At 41.7% G+C, this 21,086-nt stretch overlaps 1 long non-coding RNA gene across 1 annotated transcript in view; it reads left to right on the top strand.

The window, feature by feature from the left end:
- Positions 1-3,790: 3,790 nt before the first annotated feature.
- Positions 3,791-21,086, top strand: part of LOC145717097 (uncharacterized) — a 47,319-nt gene continuing 30,023 nt past the window's right edge. The window contains exons 1-2 of the long non-coding RNA XR_014140116.1: positions 3,791-4,233; positions 13,768-13,927. This is a non-coding gene — a long non-coding RNA (uncharacterized LOC145717097). The remainder of the gene's footprint in view (positions 4,234-13,767; positions 13,928-21,086) is intronic.

Raw genomic sequence — 21,086 nt, 5'->3', positions numbered from 1 at the left:
TGCGATTAAGAATTCCTCATATCAGTGAGGTCATATGATACATGTCTTTCTCTGTTTGACTTATTTCGCTCAGCATAATACCCTCCAGTTCCATCCACGTCGTTGCAAATGGCAAGATGAGACAGACCTCTTGAGATCTACTTTGATGGTGCATTTGTCATCTTTTCCTTGGAGGATCTCTGAATTTCTACTTCCTGTATTTTGAGGCTATTTAATAGGAGTACTTCCGTTTAAAATTATTTTCCTTGTGAATTAAATATTCTACCACAATGGAGTGGTCCTTGTTACCTCTAATAATGCTTTTTTTTTTTTTTAAAGATTTTATTTATTTATTTGACAGAGACAGAGACAGCGAGAGCAGGAACACAAGCAGGGGGAGTGGGAGAGGGAGAAGCAGGCTCCCCGCAGAGCAGGGAGCCCGATGCGGGACTCGATCCCAGGACCCTGGGATCATGCCTGAGCCGAAGGCAGTCGCTTAACCAACTGAGCCACCCAGGCGCCCTAATAATGCTTTTTAACTGAAATGCTTTAATATTTGATATCAATATAATTGAATGCTGTTTAACTTTTCTCAGTGAGTCCTTGTGATGTAAACCTCAATCAGCTCAGAGAACATTTTTTCTATTACTTTTTTATTTTTCATTTGCTCTCTAGTCTCCTTCTGGAAGACCTAATTTTGAAGATGTAGGATCATCTTCATCTATCATTCATATTACTGACCATTCCTCTTATCATTTATTTCAATGTCTCTTTTTGCTCCGAATTCTGGAATAAAGCTCTATGGGAGCAGTGATTGGTTTACCTCTTGTTGTATTGCCAGTGTCTGGATGTGAGTGAGAACAGAGGACAGAAGAGGTACTTAGGTAAAATTTATTAAATAGGCGAGTGAATTCTTGGAGTGCTGTTCTAACTTGTCAGCAGTCCAGTGTTCCTTCTACTACTTTTGGCTTCTATCATTTATTTTTAAATTACATACATCATCTTTTTTTTCCATAAGAACTCATTTTTGTTTTCGGACTGCAACTTTTCCCCTAGCACCCTACATAAGTTTTATGCATCCCTATAGTCTATTAAATTGCACTGAAAATACACACTGTGATTTAAAAAAAAGTTTTCCTGTGTTTGCTAACTCTGTTTTACTAAGAGGAGGAGCTCAGTACTAAGCTAGTGATCCTCTCTATGGCAAGGTACTTTTGATCTTTCTCTTTTTTAGTTTTTAAATTTATTTTATCAGTGAAGAGTCAGCTTGATCAGTATTGGAGCTCATCTGAGCCTTTTAGCAACTACATATATCACTTTTTGGTGTCCCCAGTATGGCTCAACCTGACCCGTTACTGACTGGAGGAGTCTGTGAACAAGCTTTTTTCTGGGTATGGTTAATGGATGGAGATTCTAGAATTCATGCAGTGTCGATTTACAATCAGGAATTATTAAACATTAACTTCACTGCTACTCTGAAGACCCATGAATCTCATTATTGGTGAAGGATAGGGTTAAGGGGGAAAAGGAGTCAACATTTAAAGCTTTAGGGGCAGACACATTGCCACTCTTCAAAGACAGAGCACCCGGCGGAGAGGTGCCAGTGGGACTCACCAAGGCAGCCGAGTTCTGACTCTGACTTGCATTTCTAATTCCTCACTGAGAGGTTCTGCCCACACTCCCCACTCTGGTTGCAGACCCCAGCTGGGGTGGAGACTCCTCTGTTTAGGTTGAGGGGAAGAGGGCCATCTACTGGTGGTCTGCAACCCGGAGCTACAACTTCCATGCCAAACATCTGGGACAGAGCTCCAGGTGTGACACCTGATTAAATACTCAACTGAGTGTGTTTTCTTCTCAGAAATTTGCCCATCCAGGGGTGCCTGGGTGGCTCCATTGGTTAAAGCATCTGACTTTGACTCGGGCCATCATCTCAGGGTCCTGGGATCGAGCCCCGCATGTTCCTGCTCAATGGGGAGTCTGCTTCTCCCTCTCATTCTGCCCCTCCCCCTCCTCCTGCTCCCTCTCTCTCAAATGAATAAATAAAACCTTAAAAAAAAAAAAAAAGAAATTTGTCCATCTGTCAGAGTTAAGTTTAGTAAGGGGGGGGTCTACGGTTGTTGACTTGAAATCTAAGGGTGCTTCAGATAGCCCCAGTAGAAGAGGGGGAAATCTAGGCTGTAATTAAAAAGAGCTTCTGGGATCCCCACTTAACATAGCAGTGTGTGTGTGTGTGTGTGTGTGTGTGTGTGTGTGTGTGTGTGTTGGGGGGGCTAATTTTGACCAGAGGGGCAGGGAGACATAGTCAAAAATTATTAATTTATGGAAATTAATATGGGCAGTTTTAACATCAAGCGTGTGAAGGGTTACTATAAATGGGATTGGGACCAGCTTCTTTCACTCACTCATTTAAAGCTAGAACAGGCTGTAGAGTGTGGGGCTACCAAGCAGAGGAGGTCTTGGCTTTGGAGATGAGGTCTCAAAATTTATGCTCTGAAGGCGAAATGCAAATGAGCCTTCTGTTCTATGTATAGAAACACTCAAGAAAAAAGCAGAATACATCTGCTGGTGAACGATTTCAAAGCTTTCAGCAAAAGACCAAGGTATGTCTCATGTTTAATCCAGAAAACCAAGCATGAATGTATAACTAGTATATAATCAAAGTAAACAGTAATTTTCTCAGTTGTAATGTATTGGAAGGGTGGTAGTCTGTGTGGAGTCTAGAAACCCAGAGCCAAAGAGTGAGTCATTTATCTCCAGCCCAGTTTGGAGAAGGGGCTATGCAGACTGGAATGAGCCGTGGAGTCCTTAGATAGGGTTATCTCCCCGGGGAGACGCCGGGGGGTGGGCGTTCACATACTCCTTTGTTCTGGTGCAATGCTCACTGAGAAACCTTTCTCTTTCAACCTCCAGTTTTAATTTGTATATATTCTTTTATACGAGACATTTATTATCTTCATCATAAAGTTATATCTTTACACGAAGCGTTTTAGAAAATAGAAACACTTCAAAAAAAAAAAATCACTCCATTTCACTTAACCTCACCACCACTTCCGGCATGTCTTCTCTTCCAGTCTTTTCTAGGAATATGTATTACGAGAACAGCATGCGAACAATTGTGTTTTCTGTTTTTCATTTAACACCCTATCAGAAGCATGTCCCATACAACTAAACCCTATACCTAATCATCACTTTTAATATCTCTGCGCAAGTACCACAAGGCTTGCCTATAGTCACGACACGAAAGAATTCAATACAGAATTTCTGGGCGACCACGTGAAAAGTTTCACAACGGATGGTGTTCTTGCCAGCAGGGGTCTCATCTGTGCGTGGGGCTGCAAGACCCTCTAAACAGGTGCAGTGGTGCCTTTTCGTGAGTGTAGGAACCGGGCACCCAACTTGCCTTTCTCCAGACTCACACAGGGATTTTCTGCTTGCCTGTTCATCTAGTTCCAGTAATGAATTTGGACCTCGGGCCAGTCTTTTGGTTCGGGACCAAGGCCTAAGACCGTGCTTTCAGATTTCTGCTCTCACACATATCTTGGACCTAGGCTTTCGGAATATCGAACCCTCAACACGGCCCAATGCCCAGCATCCTTGCTGGTGATGAAGAAAAACTCAGATGAAAGCATTGGAAAAATAAAAGTATTTTTCCTCAAAGTTCTTAAAGTTACTCCAGACTTCAAGAGAGCTGGGCTCCTCAAATAACTTAGGTTAAAGTCAGCTTGTTCGTGGCAGAAAAACATGTTTCTTCACAAGATGGTTATCTGTACACGAAGGTTCACATATATGCGTACGCATCAGTCTTGTAGAAGTCAAGGGTAAGCTTGTTTTGGTTAGAGGATAACCTAAAGGAAAGAGCTCAGGCTTTATTTATTTGGGGGAACAGTGCTAGGCAGAGTGTTCTTGCCATTAAAAAAAAAACGTTATTAGAATGCTGCGTTTTGCCCCTTCTGACTGAAGTTTGTGATCTGCTTAGTATTGCTAGCAGCAGGGACACATGTCAGTCTTTGCTTTCTCATTTGTCTTGGAGAGAAACTGGGTGGAAACATGTAAGGATGCAACGGGAGGGCAGAGAAGGGACACATAAACCACGCTGGCTGTATCCTTCATCCACAGTGCACCGCCTGACGGACAACCACAAAATCTCAGCGGTGCAGAGCAATAAGCCTGGATCCCAGTGCCTGGGAGTCTGCTGACAGTGAGCTGCTCACAGCTGGACTGGGTCAGGTCAGCTCCGTGGAGAAGTTCTGCTCGGTGAGATTCTTTCTTTTCTTTCTTGAGAGAGAGAGAGAAATCATGAGCAGGGGGGAGAGGGAGAAGCAGGCTCCCTGCTTAGCTAGGAGCCTGACATGGGGCTCGATCCCAGGACCCTGGGACCATGACCTGAGCCAAAGGCAGACGCTTAATGACTGAGCCACCCAGGCGCCCCTCCCCGGTGAGTTTCTTATGTTCCTCTGGGGCCGGCTCATGTGTTCTCCTCATGGTGATGTCAGAAGTTTGCTTAAAGGGACTTGGAACTGGCACATTATCATTGGTGCTTCTATGCTATGGGCCAAAGCAAGGCACAAGGCCAACCTCACAGTTAAAGTGTGGGTAAGTGTACTTGGCTCATGGTAAGGCTGTGGCAAAAATGTAAATGCGGGGAGTGGTGAAGAATTGTGGCCACTAATGCAACCTGTCACACTGGGCATAAAGGAGGACTTCCTCTGAAAGGGACGGATGAACTGATCCTTGGAGGATGGAAGAAGAGTAAGCTTAGGGGTTTGGAATGACATGCCAACAGAAAGAAGGGAGGGTAGGAAGGCAAGGATATGCAGAGCAGCATGATGTGTTTGGGGAAAAATAGAAGTAATTAATTGAGGAATGGGGGAAGGTGACTGAAGATGAAGGTCTACAGATAGCATGAGGCCAGCCCATGAAGGACCTTGTGTACAAAGCAAAGGAGATTTAATAATTTGGAGCCATGGGAAGGCATTTTAGAGGCTCAGATTTGCCTTTGATAAAGGTCATTCTGGGAGAAGTATGTAGGAAATATTGGCATGGTCCGGAAAAGTGTCGGAGAGATCAGGAGAGTAGAGAGGCTATTGAAGGGGATGTCGTAAGATCTTGAATTAAAGCAGTGGAGGTGGGAATGAAGAGGGGCAAAAGGTTGAATCCACAAAATTTGATGATCTAGTTGTTGGAGCTATGAAAAGAAGTCTTGCTCCTCAAAGGATGATGCACAGACTAGTAGTGTCAAGTTCACAGGAAGAGCTCGTTTTCTGATTTGGGTGGGGGTGGGGGCAGGATAGAGATTTAGCTCGGTTTGGAGTGTGTTGCTCTTTGGTCTCTATGGTTTGTTCCAGGGGAGATGACCCATCTAGAGTTCAGGGTCTCGGGGTCAAGGTCCGGGACTTGACTCTAAATTTGGATGAGGTTACCCAGGGAAAGGGATTTAAACCCAAATAACTGAAGTACCCAATAGTTGAGTACTGAAGTCAGATCTTGGATGCAAGGAGTGAGCTAAAGAATAAGGAGAAGAATCATCTGCCTGCCAGGTAGGAGGAAACCCAGAAACGTTGTGTTCTGAAAGACCAAGGAGGAAAGGTGATCAGCAGGGGCCAAAGCCATAAAGATGCTAAGTGAGATTTTAATAAAAAAGGGAACGAGTAGGTTAAAGGTGACATCAATGAGGCTAATTTTAGGTGAATGATGGTTTGAGTGGCTCAGCCAAGGTCACACATAGTACTTAAGTGGGTCATCTGAGATTTAGCCCAGGGTTCTGCTCCAAGTCTGTTTTCCTCTGGTACCTCTCAGCTACTGATCGATTTCTAAAGATAAATTAATGTATTGATTTCTTAACCACCAGAGTCTTTGAGGGAGGGGGGAGAGTAAAGATGCATAAATGAATGGTGTATCAAAAAGTATCTGGTAAGTTTGTTAAGTTGCAGCTCTTGGATATCCTGATAGCCCTTGGTTGAACAGATACACTTGGGCTCCTGGATATGCAAAACTGAGGATTCCTTTCAGCCTGGAGCCCTGGTGACTTCAGCAGTCTGCGAGATGCTCTGGGACATGGCCATTCTGTAATTTCCTCACGGCCACAAGGACATGAAAGGACTCTGGGGTTTTTTCTTTTTATTCCATACAACTGGAGGTTTTTTGACCCTACACGGTCAGGGAAGGGAAGGATACATAATGTTGGTCCTTAGCTTTTCCACTCTCTCTTTGCCTAAGTTCTTCCTTTTTCCATGTGGGTGATAAATCCTGTAAGTAATAAAATGTCAGATCATTGTAACCTAAAGATTCATGAAAAATCCTCTCCTTTTCCTTCCAGTTAAGATACTGACACACAAAAATAAACGATCTGTCCAACATTGTGGTTTCAAGTATTTTTCCAGGCGAAATAGGCAAGGGAAAAGAATGTAAAGAATCTTAACGGGTATGCATTCTTGGGAGGTGAAGCAAGACTTAATGATTTCCAGTTTATGGGGGCTGTGCAGGCTCAAAGATGGATTTGAGCTCTCACCCCCCCTTCCCCCAGGTCCTCCCCTGCACCTTTATCTTGTTGTCTTATTTTTCACAGTTTTCCATTCAATTTCTTAGATTATTGGAATGTTGTATTGCTGAAAATGATTTGAAGCTGATATTCTAGTATTTTCCTAATTATGTAATCTATTATAGTGAAATAATTACTTATATTTTCTTTTTCAAGAGAGATCTTTTTTTTCTTTTTACTGACTTATTGCATTGGTTGAAAGTTCCAGAATAAATTTAAGTTAGGGTAGCAACAATGCACATGTTTTATTCTTATTTAGGTATGCCCTCATTGTTTCGCTGTTATGTGTTACAGCTGTTGGAGATAGGTGCGTCAGCATCCTTCTATACTTGTTTAGGGCTTTTTTCATCTGTCTTTTTGTTACTTTCTTCCCCTAGAAATAGATACTGAATATCATTGAATGCTTTTTGACACATTTTTTTAAAGGTATAATTATTGACATGATATATCAAATTACTGTATTTAAATTGAACCATTCTTATACTCCTGGAATAATTCTCACTTGTCCATAAGTTTTCATTTTTTTTAAAAGAGTTTTATATATTTATTTGAGAGAGAGAGAGCATGGGTGCGCTTGTGAGAGAGAGAGAGAGAGTGCATGAGAGCACACTAGCGGGGTGGGGGTGTGGGAAGGGCAGAGGGGGAGGGAGAAGCAGGTTTCCCACTGAGCGCATGACCTGAGCTGAAATCAAGAGTCAGACTCTTAACCAACTGAGCCACCCAGGTGCCCCGTAAGTTTTCATTTTTGTAATAGCATTATGTTAACGGTGGAATAACACAGTAGATAAGAGAAGTGTTTTGGAGGCCGACTGCCTGAATTTAAGTCCCAGTTCCCCTATTTACTAGTTGTGTAACCTTACACACATTTCTTAACTCCCCGTGCCTCCGTTTCCTCATCTCTATGGTGGGGATATGAGCCCCTACCATATAGGGCTGTTATCAGGATAAATAGATTATGCCAGTGAAGTATTTGTATGATGCCTAGAATGCCTGGGGAGGGGTGGGTGGTGACAGCTAAGAGGAGTGGAATTTCTTTTTGGGGTGATGAAAATGTTCCAAAGTTAATTGTGATGGACACACACCTCTGTGAATATACAAAAAGCCACTGAATAATACACTTTATTTTTTAAAAAGATTTATTTATTTTTAGAGAGACAGAGAGAGAACGCATCGGGGGAGGAGCAGAGGGAGAGACAATCCTGAATAGACTCCCCACTGAGCACAGAGACCAATGCAGGGCTCATTCCCACGACCCCGAGCTCATGACCTGAGTTAAAATCAAGAGTTGGATGCTTAGCTGACTGAGCCACCCAGGTGCCCCCCAAAATATACTTTAAATGGCTGAGTTGTATTGTATGTTGACACCCAGTTTATGTTCGCTAACAATGTTACTACTGATAACAATACTGAGTGTTGCAAGTTAGAGCTTGGGTTCTCTAACAGGGCTGCCTTCCCCAGCTCGACCCCTCCCACTGTGCCACCTCAGGCAGCTCACTGAACCTTTTATGTGTCTTAGGTTCCCTGGGTAAAATGAAAATAATAATGGTATTTACCCCTTGGGTTGTTATAAAGAATATCTTCGTACACTTAAAGCACTAAGAGCAGTGTCTGTGAGTGAGTAAGTTTGCAGTAAGGGTTAACTTTTATTTAAAATATTTGTTAGTAAATATTTTACTTAGGATTTTAAAAATCTTTATTCTAAATTGTATTTGTTCATTGTTCTCCTGTATTTTTGTTGTTTTTTAAAAAATAATCTCTTATAATAGAGGAGATACTACGTTATTATTTACCCATTTAAGAAATTATAAGCAAGAAAAAAGAAATGATAAACCCACAATCCCATTGTTCTGAGATAGTCATTGCTATCATTTTGGCATAGTCTTTTTGCTTCTCACTCATTCTCTCTCTGTCCTAGATAAATATGTGTACCTATGTGTTTCGTTATATATTATAAATTAAATATGTATATTACATGTACTAGCTCTATTAATGCATATAACACGAGCTGTATAAGGATAATTCACAAAATGTGATTATAATTTTTAAAATTAGTTTAAATACTTAAATATATCTTTAAGAGTTTTGTTCTAATCTATAATTCAGTTCTTTATATGTAATTTATCTGAGGGTTATTTGGTTTGTGTGAATTGATCTAATGCACCTCCTTGCATTGCACGTGCAGGAAAGCTGAAACCTGCAGCTTCCACATGTCTGAGTAAATAGCGTTTCTGATGTGATTTAGATTTTGTGACTTGAACGTAATTATGTGAGACTTGACTTTGCCAGTAAGTTGAATGGGGAGAAAGGTGGGGTATATGACATCCATTTCAGTGATAGAGAAATTAGCAAAGGCAGTATGTTTTCAGATCCAGCGACCATAGAAACGACTCAGCAGTTTGGACCACCAATTTGGAGTCATTCCTGGAAATATAGCCGATAGCCTATTTTTTTCCAGTCCTCTTAGTGATTCTGTAAGCAATTTAGTACTGTGCAATAAATTCCTTTCTGCTTAAACTAGCTGGAGAAGATACTGGGTTTTTGCGACTGAATGTGATAGATGCGTAATGGTTCTAAACTTTATTTTTCCCAAATATGATTCATTAATTAATCCATTCTCTTCCCACTGATTTGAAATGTAACCTTTATCATATGCCAAATACTCATATATGTTTTAGTCTTTTTTTTTCCCTAGTCTCCCTTCTTTATTGATCTGTGGCTATAGTAGGATTCTGGGAGGCCAAGGGCAGCGGGCAAGTCACATGTGTCTCTGCCCCACATTGTTCTTTTTATTTAATTGAATTTTTTCTATTCTGCTGCCAATGGCACACTTTTTTGATTACTGCTCTAGGGTAATCTTTAATATGTGTTTGGATAAGTGCCCCTATTAATCCAACATTTTATAAACCTCATGGACTTTTCTTTCAGATGAATGTTTTTGTCAAGTTCTAAATACATCTTCACCGAATTGTAATTGAATTCAGGAGATAACTTACATCTTATGGTATTAAATAGTCCCATCTCAAAACACATCTCTCCACTTAGTCCTAATTTCCAGCTTTTTGTTGCTGCTGCTGCTGCTGCTGCTTAAATAGATCTTACAGATTTATTTTCATGACCGTTCCCAGGTATTTTCTATTGCTTATGATTGAGAGTGACACAATCTGCGTATTTTAACCAGCTTTATCTGGAATATATTGATTTGTACATGTTTATTTTTAACTACCTCCCTGAACTCTTTCATAAATTCTCATAATTTTCAGTTACTCATAAGCTATCAGTCTTATCTGTAAAATGATGGTGTTTCCTTCTTCCTAATATCTACACCACATCTTGTCTTATTGTGTCAAGTTATAATTAATACAGTATGGTGGATTAGGTATCCTTTTGAAGGCTCACCTTCCTTATGGGTTGGGCAGTTTTCTTGAGACTCAAGAGGTGGGTTCCATGTTCCATTCCCCCTAGACTGTGATGCGGCACACACTCACCCACCTTTCTGCCCTTCCTTCCAAGATTCCCGTGCTTAGCATGATCTTACTACCCCATATTTAGCCACAAATGATCTCATCATTTTCCCAATGGAAGATAACACAAATTTATATCAATAGGAGCACTTGTTCTCTGAGTCCACAATCTTTTTCTGCCATCCATTCCTCCTGTATTTCTGTGGCGAAGCCATGGTGTGCAAAAGCTATTTCTGACTATGCCAGCCATTAGAATATAAAAAAGAGTTTGTAAAGATTTGAAAGCATGGAAATATTCAGAGTTAATAAAAGAGGAGAAAAACAGGACCTTGTTGTTGCGTAAATGAATCCCTAGGAACTTGCTGGAGAACAACTTGGCAATATACTTCAAGATCTTTACAATGCACATATGCTATGTTAATTAAAATTCTTTGGTTGCAAGTAACAAGAAACAACTTGAGTTGACTTATAAGAAACTCCATCCCCCCCACCCCCGTTTTTAAGACTACGGAATTATCACAGGCAGTTCAAAGGCAGAGATGCCGTTGGACCTTAAAACAGGGTAAGAACCAGGCTACACGAGGTTTTAGGGACCTCTTTAGTCTCATGTCTCCCCGCTCTGTGCTTCTCTTCCTCTAATCTGCACTTGCTTGTTATTCATGCTTGGCTTACTGTGTTTGGTTCTCAGAGGTACTGTGCCTGGCTTCCGACACCCGCTATGCACTCCTCCAAATTCTGTGTCCTTGACCTTGAACATGCCTCTTTGCCCGTGGTGTTTAAGTTTCCTTCTATGGCCACTTGGTCTTCTGAGCTCTTAAAGTCAGACTTGAGTCTGTCCTCTGGAGTCCACTCAACATTTACATTTTGCCATTCTGTCTGTTGACTTCTTGGGTCTGACCTTGGTCTCAAGCTTTGTTCCAACTGACTTAGTAGTAAGCTATATCTGACATTATATCACTAGATAAAGTACCTGAGCTACTACTTCAACATGGAGATAAGTGATTTTTGTAACTTTTTTTCCAATTACACATTGACTCTCAAATTACTGGCCTTCTCTATAATTAGGGGAAGTCTGTAAGTGTGAGAACAGAGATTTTGTACCAGTTTTGGTGTGGGGTCTACTTGAAAGAGAAATAGGACCTGTTCAGGCATCATTCTGGTTTGGGGCTGCCAGTCTCTGCCCTAAGATAGTAAGGACACAAGCCAGCTGACTCTCTCATTTCATCTTTCTTGGCTTCTGATAATGAAGTGACTCAGCTTGGGAGTTTATAAAACAATGAGTCATCCAAACTATAGAATGAAGTGTAGTACTTTTTTGAAATAATCTTAGTCATCATGGACTACTCCATTCCCCTTTCTCTCCATATGCTTATCTATGATATGTCTCTATCTTTAGTTACCAGTTCTTACTATTAGGTTATTGCTTAAACCCTGAACGTGGAGCGATCACTACTACCCTGGTCTTCTCTGGACACCATGTCACATGGGATAGGTCATGTTAGTTACCTCTTGATTTTAGATGAGACAAAATAATTTCACAAGCCAAAGTTTGTAACGGATCAACAGTCCAAAGTTTAGTTTTTAAGGTAATTCCTGCTGTGACTACATAGTTTCACCAACTTTTTTTTATTACTTTGATGCTTCTTGGATTCTTTTTACTATTTTAAAATGTAAGGATGCTGGAATTCTGTCTGCGCTGTAATATTAATGGTCCTGGGGAAAAACAGCCATTTAAAAAATTCCTGAAGTTATAGTGGGAGGGGGCTTGGAGACTTTTTTGGCTTTAGACAGGGAAAAGAATATCTTTCAAGTTGGTTGTTTCCTGAGAGACTTGCCCCCATTAATCAGAAAGCCTTTCTTCTATGGTTGCTTTCTATTTACAAATATTTAATAGGTTCTTGGCAGCAGGAGGCAAGGTTAAGAGCTGTGTACTTTTATCCCTTTCTGGGATAATGCTTCTGTTTTTCTAAAAATGGAAAAATTCATTAATTAATGTTCAACTTATTTGTGGTTTTAATCATCATATCATTGCGTGGGCTGATGTCTTAAATGTTAACATGTATGAGGAAAAATATTTCTAAGAAACAAGACAGGATACTTAATACAATGATAATCTATTTTTATGTATGCTAGAAGCCACTGGATATAAGAATTTAAAGTCATTAAAACTGTTCTCATTCATTCTTGATAGGTTTTCCAAAGGACTATTAGTAGTTACCCTTATTTGTTCACGAAAAGGCCATTTAGAGAAATAAACCATTCCTCTCTAAAAATTGACTCTGATTAACAGGCTTTCTTCTTTTTTCAACGAAACAAGTGAAGTTTTATAATGCTGATTAGTTTGGTTAGTAATTAACTTGCCATCTGTGGTTAACAGATTATTTTGTATGGAAAATTAATTGCTTTATTCTTTCAACTACCATTCTTTTCCATAGCCTGAAAATTAAAAAAAAAAATTTTTTTTTGTTTCTGAGTGAACTATCCAGCACACATTCTCTCTTGATCTTCTCATATGTGTGTCAGTTGCTGTTTCTTATCCAAATGTGGAATTCATTTAACTAAACGCTGCCAGGGCCTTTTTCTGTGGGATTCCCCCCTCCCTCCCATTTCTGGAGACTTCAATTCCTTCTGAATGTCCCTGTCTGGGAAAGATTATCTTGGCAAAGGAGGGGGACATTGGGAAATAAGAGAGGGCAGCTCTTTGTTGCCAAGCAGAAGTAGCGCCTCACTGACTTCAGAGAAATGTGAGTGGGGCTGGTGGGAAGCTCAGAGAGTCCCGCAGTTTTTAAGAAGCGTAAGTGATCTCATTCTTTTTCCTTAAATGACTTCAATCCCATGAAGCCAGAGGGATGCCTGAGAGCTTGACATTCAAGCTCTTTTTATAGAGCCACGGATGCACAGATAGGAGGTCCAACAATAGCAATGTGTGATTTGGGAGCACTAAAGTGATACTACTGAGCACTCAAAAATGAGTCGCTTGATGGATTTGTCCAGTTTACAGGACCTTGTTACTATTGCACATTACATGGTTGTCCTAACCAGCAGAGTGGTCTTCAGATGGTATGCACCGGGGACAACCCAGTTGTTAAAAAATTAAAATACTTCCGGGTGCCTTGGTGGCTCAGTCGGTTAAGCGTCTGCCTTCGGCTCGGGTCATGATCCCAGGGTCCTGGGATCAAGCCCCACATCGGGCTCCCTGCTCTGCGGGAAGCCTGCTTCTCCCTCTCCCACTCCCCCTGCTTGTGTTCCCTCTCTCGTTGTGTCTCTCTCTGTCAAATAAATAAATTTTAAAAAATTAAATAAATAAATAATAAAAAATTAAAAGACTTCAAGGATCCTCTGGATCTTCCCCAGATCCACTAACTAAAGTGTTATTCACTTAGCAAGAAGGGTGGGGGAGGCTTCCTTGGATGGTGACCTTTCTAATCTATCAGTGCCTGGGCTGTATCAGTTGGTAAATATTTTAACGATCATTCCGAATAACCAATCTTCTTTCTAATTTTTCATTCTGCCAACACATTCATTCTTTTTTATTTATTCATTTACTCAACAAATACTTACTGCTGTCCTGCTAAATGCAAGGCATTGTTGTAGATGTCAGAGAAACACTAGTGAATATGACGGACAAAGTCCCTGATCTGGTGGCATTTACATTTCAGTAGAGAGAACAAACAATCACCATGAACACAAAGATGCAGATGAGATCGTTTAGTAATGATGGGGGCCATGAAGGCAGCATAGCCTCATGAGACACAGGAGTCCCACCCCTATCTGTGGTTTCCCTTTCAGTTTCATTTACCATGTCAACCGCGGCTGGGAAGCAGATGCACACCTCCTTCTGACGCATCATCAGATGGTCAATAGCAGCCTAACTCTACCTCACAATACCTGTGTCATTCACCTCCCTTGATCTCCTCTCCTGGGCGTGTTCTCACGTCATCTAAGAAGGGTGAGTACAGCATAATAAGATATTTTGAGAGAGCAACCACATTCACGTAACTTTTATTACAAGCATATTGTTATAATTGTTCTATTTTATTATTAGCTATTGTTGTTCATCTCTTCCTGTGCCTACTTTATAAATTCACCTTTATCATAGGTATGTTTGTGTAGGATAAAACAGTATTTGTAGGGTTCGGCATCATCCGCAGTTCAGCCATCCACTGGGGGTCTTGGAACGTATCCCCCACGGATAACGGGGGAGGGGCCGTTATAACCGCCAAGGAGGGGCTCCTTAGATGGAAGGGGTAGAGAAAGCCTTCCTGAGGGGGAGTATTAATTGGGACTCGACTAGGCAATTCTTCTGATGTCTGCTGGCCTCCATAGTGTGTCTAAGAGTTGGCAGGCTGCCAGCTGGGGTTCTACTCCATGTACATCCAGAATCCTGGCTTAGGCATTTCTATGGCAGTAGCAGAAGTGGAAGAAAGGGAAGAGATTTTTCCAGATTCTGCCACATTTGCTAACATCACAGACTAAAGGAATTTGTGTGGACAAACCCAGAGACAAATAGGGGAGGTACCACGATGTTAAATAGCAAGGGATGTGGATAAAGTCAGAGGTGAAAAAATGGGGTCATTAGTGTGGTCAGTCAACCATATATTCTTCTGTTAACTTTTCTCTTTTAGCCAAAATATTTATGTTTTTAAAAACTCGCTGTTTTTCTCTCCATTTATACAGCAACCTGTTCTTATAGTTTGGGTTGCAGTCTCTTCCTATCTTCTTAAACTTCTTGGAGAATACTAATTAGAATATTTTTTTTCTTAGATTTTCTTAGTTCTGTGAAACATGGCTTTTTTTCTCAGGGGTCATTATTTTTTCATAATATGCTCCTCTTGGTCCCTTTCATCGGTGCCATGGTTTGTCTCAGATGTCTGCTGATGCTTAGATCTCCGTTCCCTTTTTGTGAAGGACCGGGTTGATTAACAGAAGGGATAGCTGTGAGCTTTTCCCATCAATCTTTCTTTCAGTTGGCCGCTCCCCTGGATGGGAGAGCTGACTGCAGGTTTGGTGTACTTGGCAGGCTTTAATTTAGAGAATAAAAGCAGGCAAATACCCAAAGGAGGATCATTTTACTCTAGGTATCAGTATCCACATGGGCAACCTTGACTCTATCCATATTTAGATGTGTCTATTTTAGAGAATCGCCTCTAGTTTTTGTTGGGGATTCAATGTTGGTGCCAGCCATCCTTCTGCATGGCCAGGAGCCTGGGAAAGGAGTGAATGGCCGAGAGGAGCAGCTGTTGCCTTGGCAGAAAGAGACTTCTATTTTTCTGTCCCTTTTTTTTTTTTTTAAGATTTTATTTATTTATTTGACAGAGAGATAGAGAGAGAGCACAAGTGGGCAGAGCGGCAGGGAGAGGGAGAGGGAGAAGCAGGCTCTCTGATGAGCAGGGAGCCCGATGCGGGGTTTGATCCCAGGACCCTGGGATCATGACCTGAGCCAAAGGCAGCTGCTTAACCAACTGAGCCACCACCCAGGCACCCCTGTCCCTTTTGACTCTTTATACCTGCCTCTGCCTAGCCAGCTTCTCAAGGGGTTAGCCAAGGAGAAAGGCTTCTATCGCCACTGTATTTTTCTCTTGTTTCTTGTGCTCTGTTATCTGTCATCATAATGCCATCTGCTTTCCATCTTCCACAAATTTATCAAATCTGTTGTCTACTGAGGCCCCGGATAGTGAGACAAACGAATGTGTTTCCTCTCCCATCTTGAACAAGAAGCTCATCTAAACATTTACAACCTCACCATAAACCTTTCCCAAATTAAGATTACCAAACAGTAAATCCTCAAGTTAAGGAATACTGGTCAATTGATTTATATTAACATTGTCCATTTTCTATCACTTATAGTACCTTATGGTTCAATTTTTCCTTTGTAACAACAACAAAAAAGGATATTAATTTTAAAGATTTCTTTTCGAAAGGCAGAGACTCATAAAACCCACCACTCTTGGTTGCCTTTTGGTGCTAGCTATTCCGGGGGCAGATTGTCCAAAGCAGTTTCGCTTAATCTAACTTCAATTGAACAGTCTTTCCCTTAAAACTGTTCTATGGCTCTTAGAAACTTCTTTAATCTGTCTGGGGAAGACACATTTAGACATGAATAAGGATTGTTTTGAAATCTCTCTGCTAAAAAAAAGATTCTCAAGTAAAGTAGACCCTTTTGCCCTCACCCTCCAACCCCACCCCCCACCTGCCCCCAGCAAAGAAATTTCCTGGAGATGCACTGTTCTCAAGCCAAGGATTCTGCCCAAGAGATTCCGGGCTCACAATTACTTCAGGCAAATTGCCCACTGCGCACTCTGGTCAGCAGCCAGGGGTTATCCAATTAGCATAAACCTCTAGTTTAGTTACCCCCATCTTCGAGGTTTAAGACTTAGGGATGGTGACCAATTCTTTCATTCCTTTGCCTTGAGTTTTGGTGGGAGCCTTCTTTTTTTTTTTTTCGGGCTTGGGGAAATGAGAAGAAAATCCTGACTGCTTACAATGTCATTGTAAATGGTTCTAATCATGTTCGTAATCGTGTGCCTTTCTTTTCCCCGAACGCTGGGAACTTATCTCTGGCTGGAATTTCGTTTGACCATTGAGTCATGAAAGGCGTAGAATTATAATTCCTAGAACTTAAATGGAAAACATTTTGGCTTGTTTTGGAATTTATTAACTTCAATGAACCGGTACATACTAAGGGAAGAAAAGAACATCTATTAAACCAGTTAGTCCTTTGTATATGTACATTATAATTGTAACACTGCTGTGGATAATCTCACACCCTCAATATTTTCCAATATTTGAACTATTTCCAATTGAATTCTTTTATTTCAGTTGAGGGTTTTGGGTTTTTCTGTGTTATTGTTGTTGTTTTGTTTTTGGTTTATGATGCATATAAGGTAGAAACTCTGGGATGAGGCCAAATAGCTTACACCGTGGTCTCTGGTCGTATACACTAGTATGTAACCAATTGTATAAGCCTCAGTGGTCACCAATGTAGGAGGCACAGACAAGCTTGCTTCTATAGGGACCAGCAAGGATCCAGGGGCACTGTATATAACCTTGGACCTCCTTTTTAAATTTTCATAGGCCAGAACCCTTTGCCACTTACCCAGATCCCATCCTGAAAAAGGACAGAGGATGAGTGAATCCATCTGAGAGCCAGAGAATTTCATATGAAGTGATGGAGATCCCAAAGGACTGTTTAAATAATGTTAGGGGACCAAGTTTACTGTGGTCAACTAAAAACATAGGTTTCCTCTCTACACAGCAGGTGGGAATACATGAAGAAGCAGTAAAAAAGCTTACATTTTCTCTGTACTGTGGTGTGAATAAATCTGTGACTCTGATAGTATATGTATTTAATGACCTGTTTCTCCAGACAGAGCTACAAATGTGTTTACATTTCTTATTTTTCCAATTACGAATTCAAACACCCACAAATTCTTCCTCTTCAGTTCTCTCCTCCTATATCCTCAATTGTCCAAGGAAGGACCTCAGTCAAAGGGGACCAGCTCTGCCTTAACATTCCAGAGGGGATAGGGAACTGGATGAGTCAGTCCATGAGACCTACTGTTGTCATTGTTGCTGTTGGACAATCTGTTTCTGCTTGTCCCCTGTTGCGGCAACGTCTTTGCTAGTCCAAACCCATCCCTGTGCTTTGGCAAGGGTTTAGACTGACAAACCTTTGCATGGGTCACTGGTCCAGAGGTGCTTTTCACTCTGCCCTCATGCTGTTATAGAACCAGCCTCCCCTAGCAAATTTCATACCCCTGTGTTGAGCTCTAGTACCATCCCACGCCTCCCCTTTCTTCTGGACAGTTTTTTTTTTGGGTGGGTTGGGGGGGCGCTTTGCTATTCTTTGTTAGCAGAACTTGCCTAGACCATCACAATCCATTCTGACCAGTTCTCCAAGTTTGAATCTCTGCATCAGGAGATGAGTTTCCTCTGGGAAACCATTGGCTTCCTGAAAATTAGTCTGTCCTGCCTTCAGGGTATATTAAGGTGTCTCTGGGAAAAGCAAACTCCATCTAGTGGCAAGAGGTTCTCCTTTGCCCTTCAGCCATGAAATGAATGACCTCATTCTCCATTTGTTTAACTAAGCCTGGCCCCTCAAGTCATATCTCCTATTTCTGCTATTTGAAATTCATCTCAAGAAAAGAGGCACATATACAATGATTTTTTTTTAAAGATTTTATTTATTTATTTGAGAGAGAGAGAATGAGAGACAGAGAGCACGAGGGGGAAGAGGGCAGAGGGAGAAGCAGACCCCCTGCTGAGCAGAGAGCCCGATGCGGGACTCGATCCCGGGACTCCAGGACCATGACCTGAGCCGAAGGCAGTCGCTTAACCAACTGAGCCACCCAGGCGCCCTACAATGATTTTTTTTATAGTGCTATTTAAAATATGCAAATAATGCAAAAGGTATAACAATTCAAATACTGCCTACATGATGGTTTATTGAAATATTACTTATTTTCTTTTCGCTGCTGGAAAACTCAGCAATACTTAAGATAGTTTTTACTTCTGGATTTTGTTCCCAGTTTTAAGGCCTTTATTTCCTTTGCCACAGATGCTTCTGCAGCACCCTTTGACCAAGCCCCCAGGAGAGAGGTGTGCATACCTAAACAGTCCACTCTGGGTAAGAGGGACTCAGGACCGGGTCTGTGCCAGTGCTGGGATTTTAGGGTACCTGATAACCTGGAACGTGGTTTACAAGGAGCCACACAGGCCCTAAGTAGGCACGTGTCTGTGGCTCCTTGGGACCTCTCACCACATGAGGAGGGTCCTCGCTGGAGAAGGACCAGAGTGAGGCCCTCTTAATCGTGGGGCCTAAGTCAAGACCCCCTGCTGCCCAGGTCTAAGGTTGATACTGGTCTGTGCTGTGGATTATTCAGAATGAGTGAGACTCACTGGTGCCATTTGATAGATTACATTGTTTTGTGCCAAGCTTGGAATTTTCCTTGCTGAGCAAGTCCTTTTGTGGTGTTTGTGAAATATTATCAAATCGGCTTTTTTCCCCCCCAAATCAGCTTTGAGAACTTTCCTCAGTGTGAGCAAAGATGTGAAATCCTTGACAAGGGGAAGAGTTATGGTTTACCAAACTTCAACTGGGATACTTTCCCTTTTTCATTTCTGGCACATTGGAGGCATAGAGCTCCAGGAATATTCTTCATCAGAGCTTTGGGAAAAACTTGATTTCTTAAGTGCTGAGAGCCCAGGCTGCATCCATGATAGAAATCAGGGACACACTATGGTTTGTAAATAATAAAGAGGATAGAAGATTGTGTCCCTGCTTCTTCGCTTTCTTCTTTCCTTGTCTCTTCTCAGCCTTTGTGACACTTTGAGGACTCCCAAAGCCTGGGAAAATGTGCAACCCCCCTGACTAGGAATCAGTAGTAGCTTAAAAAGGTTTAATGAATGAGCTAAATGTGTTTTGTCAGTGCCACATAGAAAAAAAGGTGGAACCAGGGAGTTTTCATCTCATTTTTTTGGTAGTCAGTAAGGTTAAATTTGGAGAGTCTGTTCTTCCCCCTAAAGTTCGGCTGTTGCTTCAACAAAAAAGGAAGGCAGGGTCTGGGACTGACCAGTACGATTGATGCTGGTACCAGGATTTATGCCGTGTCCGCTAGTGGTACTAAGAGAGGCGGTCAACATGAAAGGCTAATGTGTCATGGTTCTTTAATGACGGGATTGAATCCACAACAGTAAACCCAATAATTAGGAATATTTCCAAGTTGAGAAGTTCAGAAAGTCAAGGAACTCAGACGTTGAATTCAAGGGAGTGATTTCAGCATACTATTTAACCCTTTAACGCCTTCCTCTGTTCCATATTTTGATTGAGTCAACTGAAAAAAATCCAGTGAGAGGGAACATTGCATTAGCAATGGAAACTAGAGAAGGGTATCATTTACAAGTTAGAAACTTTGAGGATTTTTTGGTAAGATAGGAACAGGTGAACCTGGATTGATGGCTCATGATGGAAGACGCAGTCAGAAAAGGCCTTCATCCCGCAGAATTCTGTAGACTCCTTTTACCCCGAATGGCAGAGCTGAAGAAGACAGTGGTATAGCGGATGCCTTAAAGCTCCACTCAGATCCCCTTTCCCAGACCCAGAAGCCCATCCCCCAGCTGTAATCCAACACCCTTCTCTAGGGGACTGTCCTCCAGTGACAGGAGCTGTCTCATATGATGTTGCCGGAAAGGTCACCTGCTACAGCCCCCTCCCCCTCTGCCCCTGCCCTGGGCTGGCTCCTACCAGTTCAGTCTCCCTTGCTTCTGGGTAGGACAACCTCTGTGGTATAATTCATGCTCAAGAGCTCCCAGTTAGGTCAAGCTGAGGCACACTTCGGCTGAAACCACCGCTTTGCCCAACTCTGTTGTTGCCCAATCCCGCTTCCCTCCCTCCCTAAGGATTTCCCCTGAGAACCCTCCCTTAGCAAATCACCTCAGGTTTGGCTTCTAGGAAACCTGACTTAAAACAGTGACCTAAGAGTGAGTTCTCTAAGGATGGGATCCTGGGCTCAGATCACTCACTGATAGCAACAAGGATCCCGTCACTTGGGGTAGGCAGAGTATCAGCAGTCCTTGGTATGGTGGCAGTGGAATGACTAATACATTTATTTGTGGTGAGCAGGTAGAAGTAAATACACTAGTTTGTGTGATGTCCTGGCCTCATAGCACTCATTGCTATTTGGAATGATCTTGTTTAAATCTTTATTTTCATGATTTCATTTGTTCTCCGCTAGGATGAAAAATCCACCACATCCCAAACCTTGTCCATCTTCTTCACTCAGGTTTTCCCAGTACCTACAACAGTGCCTAGCATTTAGTAGCCATTAAGTGATTATTGGTTAAATGAATGAATAGAAGATTCATAGATGGGTCAGAAGAAGGAATGACTGAAGAGGAGATTGGTTATTAGGTGTGAGGGTCAAAATATTTACTGAGATAGCCCCGGACCTGACAAATCAAAAAGTCACCATCCATAGGGTGTGGAGTCCCCCTCTTGCCAGCTGACTTTTAGTTAGTAGATCTAGGGAAATTGTCTCTGTTTAGCTTCTCAAGGGTTTAGCCAAGAAAAATGCTTTCTGCCTCCACTATATCATTCTTCTGTTTCCTGT

This window comes from Leptonychotes weddellii, chromosome 14, assembly GCF_054177405.1.
Source record: "Leptonychotes weddellii isolate Sample4059 chromosome 14, ASM5417740v2, whole genome shotgun sequence".
Taxonomy (NCBI): domain Eukaryota; kingdom Metazoa; phylum Chordata; class Mammalia; order Carnivora; family Phocidae; genus Leptonychotes; species Leptonychotes weddellii.
The sequence above is the reverse complement of the archived record's forward strand: the minus strand, read 5'-3'. Positions and strand labels throughout refer to the sequence as shown.